Genomic DNA, 4,451 nt, shown 5'->3' on the forward strand with positions numbered 1-4,451 from the left:
TTTTGCTGACAATATACTAATACAGGGAGCTGCTCAATATTATAGGTACCATATACTAATACAGGGAGCTGCACCATCTTGTTGGTACCATATACCAATATAGGGAGCTTCACCATCTTGTTGGTACCGTATACTAATATAGGGAGCTGCGCCATCTTGTTGGTATTATATACTAATACAGGAAGCTGCGAAATCTTGTTGGTACCATATACTAATACAGGGAGTTGCGTAACCTTGCTTGTACCATATACTAATTCAGGGAGCCCCGCCACCTTGCTGGTACCATAAACTAATACAGGGAGCTGCACCATCTTGTTATTACCATATACTTACACAGTGAGCTGCACCATCTTGTTGGTACCGTATACTAATACAGTGAGCTGCACCATATTGTTGGTACCGTATACTTATACAGGGAGTTGCGCCATCTTGTTGATACCATATACTAATACAGTGAGCTGCACAATCTTGTTGGTACCATATACTTTTACAGTGAGCTGCACCATCTTGTTGGTACCATATACTTATACAGGGAGCTGCGCCATCTTGTTAGTATCATATACTTATACAGGGAGCTGCGCCATCTTGTTGGTACCATATACTAATACAGTGAGGTGCACCATCTTGTTGTTACCATATATTAATACAGAGAGCTGTGCCATTTTGTTGGTATCATGTACTAATACAGGGAGCCGTACGATCTTGCTGATATCATTTATTATTAAAGGGAGATACGCTATTCTGTTGGTCCCATTCAATAATACAGGGAGCTGTGCCACGTTGTTGGTACCATGTACTAATACAGTGAGAAGCACCATCTTGTTGGTACCATAAACTAATACAGGGAACTGCACCATCTTGTTGGTACCATATACTAATACAGGGAATTGCACCATCTTGTTGGTCCCATACAATAATACAGTGAGCTGCGCCATGTTGTTGGAACCATGTACTTATACAGTGGGAAGCACCATGTTGTTGGTACCATATACTTATACAGGGAACTGCACCAAATTGTTGGTACCATAAACTAATACAGGGAACTGCACCATCTTGTTGGTACCATATACTATTACAGGGAACTGCACCATCTTGTTGGTCCCATACAATAATACAGTGAGTTGTGCCATGTTGTTGGAACCATGTACTTATACAGTGAGAAGCACCATCTTGTTGGTACCATATACTTATACAGGGAACTGCACCATCTTGCTGGTACCATATACTAATACAGGGAACTGCTCCATCTTGTTGGTACCATATACTAATACAGGGAGCTGCACCATCTTGTTAGTACCATATACTTATACAGTGAGGTGCACCATCTTGTTAGAACCACATACTTATACAGGAAGCTGCACCATCTTGTTTGGTACCTTATACTAATACAGTGAACTACACCATCTTGTTGGTAATATATACTTATACAGTGAGATGCACCGTCTTGTTGATACCATATACTAATACAGTGAGATGCGCCATCTTGTTGGTACCATATACTAATACAGTGAGGTGCACCATCTTGTTGTTACCATATATTAATACAGTGAGATGCACTATCTTGCTGGTACCACATACTTATACAGTGAGATGCCCCATCTTGTTGGTACCATATACTTATACAGTGAGATGCACCGTTTTGCTGGTACCATATATTAATACAGTGAGATGCACCATCTTGTTGGTACCATATACTAATACAGGGAGCTGCACCATCTTGTTAGTACCATTTTCTAATACAAGGAGCTGCGCCATCTTGCTGGTACCATATACTAATACAGGGAGCTGCGCCATCTTGTTAGTGCTATATACTAATACAGGGAGGTGCGCCATCTTGTTGGTACCATGTACTAATACATTATAGGGAGATGCACGATCTTCTTGGTACCATGCACTAATACAATATAAGGAGATGCACGATTTTGTTGGTACCATGTACTAATACAGGGAGGTGCGCCATCTTGTTGGTACCATATACTAATACAGGGAGCTGCGCCATCTTGTTAGTGCTATATACTAATACAGGGAGGTGCGCCATGTTGTTGGTACCATGTACTAATACAATATAGGGAGATCCACGATTTTGTTGGTACCATGTACTAATACAATACAGGGAGATGCACGATTTTGTTGGTACCATGTACTAATACAATACAGGGAGATGCACGATTTTGTTGGTACCATGTACTAATACAATATAGGGAGATGCACGATCTTGTTGGTACCATGTACTAATACAATATAGGGAGATGCACGATTTTGTTGGTACCATGTACTAATACAATATAGGGAGATGCACGATTTTGTTGGTACCATGTACTAATACAATACAGGGAGATGCACGATATTGTTGGTACCATGTACTAATACAATATAGGGAGATGCACGATCTTGTTGGTACCATATACTAATACATTATAGGGAGATGCACAATTTTATTGGTACCATATACGAATACAATATAGGGAGATGCACGATTTTGTTGGTACCATGTACTAATACATTATGGGGGATGCACGATCTTGTTGGTACCATGTACTAATACAATATAGGGAGATGCACTATCTTGTTGATACCATGTACTAATACATTATAGGGAGATGCACGATTTTGTTGATACCATGTAATAATACATTATAGGGAGATGCACGATTTTGTTGGTACCATGTACTGATACAATATAGTGAGATGCACGATTTTGTTGGTACCATGTACTAATGCATTATAGGGAGATGCACGATTTTGTTGGTACCATGTACTAATACAATATAGGGAGATGCACGATTTTGTTGGTACCATGTACTAATACAATATAGGGGGATGCACGATCTTGTTAGTACCATAAACTAACACAGGGAGCTGGACCAGCCTGTTGATACTAATACTTATTAAGGCAGTTGCGCCATCTTGTTGGTGCCATATACTAATATAGTCAGTTGTTTTAGTTTCTTTCCGAAATTCAGTAGTCATAACCAGACAGGCGACCTGTTGGCTCAGGTTTATTCTGAATATTTGCGTCTGTTTTTTTCATGGCAGCAACTACCTATTAATGTTCCCGAATACCCATTTTTGTTGTTTTCTGCTCCAACTATAAACACTTATTGATGTTCGCACATATTTGAGCGTCATGACAATCGAGGATTTACCTCATTTACAGCATCTCCATATTGCATGGAGCAGATCTGAAGGTTAATACAATCATTGATTTTCGTATAGTATTTTGTCGGTATATATGATCTGGTACATTCGCCTATTGCCCATAGTTCGCTGTTTCCTCCGCACAAGCGCGAAGTAGGTATAATTGACAGCTAAGTGTGCCGTTATCTGTCTATAAATAAGCTTACACACACACACGCCGTATCTGGAGGCAGTTTCGTCAGGAACCTGTCTTTACAAATTATGTGTAATCAACAACCGAATCGCTTAAACAAATATTCAGCACACATTTGAAATATTTATGTGGCAAAATTACAATAAAACTTAAGCATATATATACGTCAGGGGCGTAGCTTGAGGAAAAAGAAAATATACGTGTAGTCCACTTTCTAGGGGGGTCCGGGGGCATGCCCCCCCCCCCGGATTTTTTAGCTAGTTGGTCGTAGGTGCGTTTCGACGTATATTTCGTTGTTGTAAAAACATTAATGAGAGCACATTATGTTTTACCTTAAATTAAATGTGTATGTATCTTAGCTAAAGAAGACAGGCCATAGAAATAAAACATTGAACATTTGATTAATTAAATTCCACTCAATATTACCAATGCTAAACATATGTGTATTTGCTCAAAGAATGCTATGCCTATTATCTCCCTTTCTACAGCGCACTTCACTTTTCGGGATCATGAAAAATCTAGATTCCGGCATTTTTGAGACGCAAACATTGATGACCGTTCAACATCTATGACCATGCTCTTGTGGCTGTGGATTAGAGCCATCAACATCTATGACCATGCTCTTGTAGCTGTGGATTAGAGCCATCAACATCTATGACCATGCTCTTGTGGCTGTGGATTAGAGCCATCAACATCTATGACCATGCTCTTGTGGCTGTGGATTAGAGCCAAGGATGACAACCTGTCGCTTTTCAATGTCACTCGCATGAAGTTCTATATTCATTCCACTAAACGACCTTTCACGAAAGGCTGATGTTGGTTGCATGGGAAGAAGAAACACGAATATTGTAAATATGCTAGGATACAGGTCCTTGTTTGTCTGCTTGAAGGTCTCTTGTAGTGTGAATGAACTTGCGGCTGCGATGCCCCGTCTGACCTTCCATCGTGCATAGACCATTTCCTTCTGAATTAGATTTGTCAGCTTCACGATAATACCCAATATGTGTTGCGCCACTACAAGTGAGATTATGAATTCAAAACGCATTACAGCGGCCAAATACTGGCCGGCCTTCTCGTCTCCGTCTTCATTAAGAGTTTCAAGCGCGTGGAACACTACGGG

The sequence above is a fragment of the Mya arenaria genome, chromosome 3, assembly GCF_026914265.1.
Source record: "Mya arenaria isolate MELC-2E11 chromosome 3, ASM2691426v1".
In the NCBI taxonomy this organism is placed as follows: domain Eukaryota; kingdom Metazoa; phylum Mollusca; class Bivalvia; order Myida; family Myidae; genus Mya; species Mya arenaria.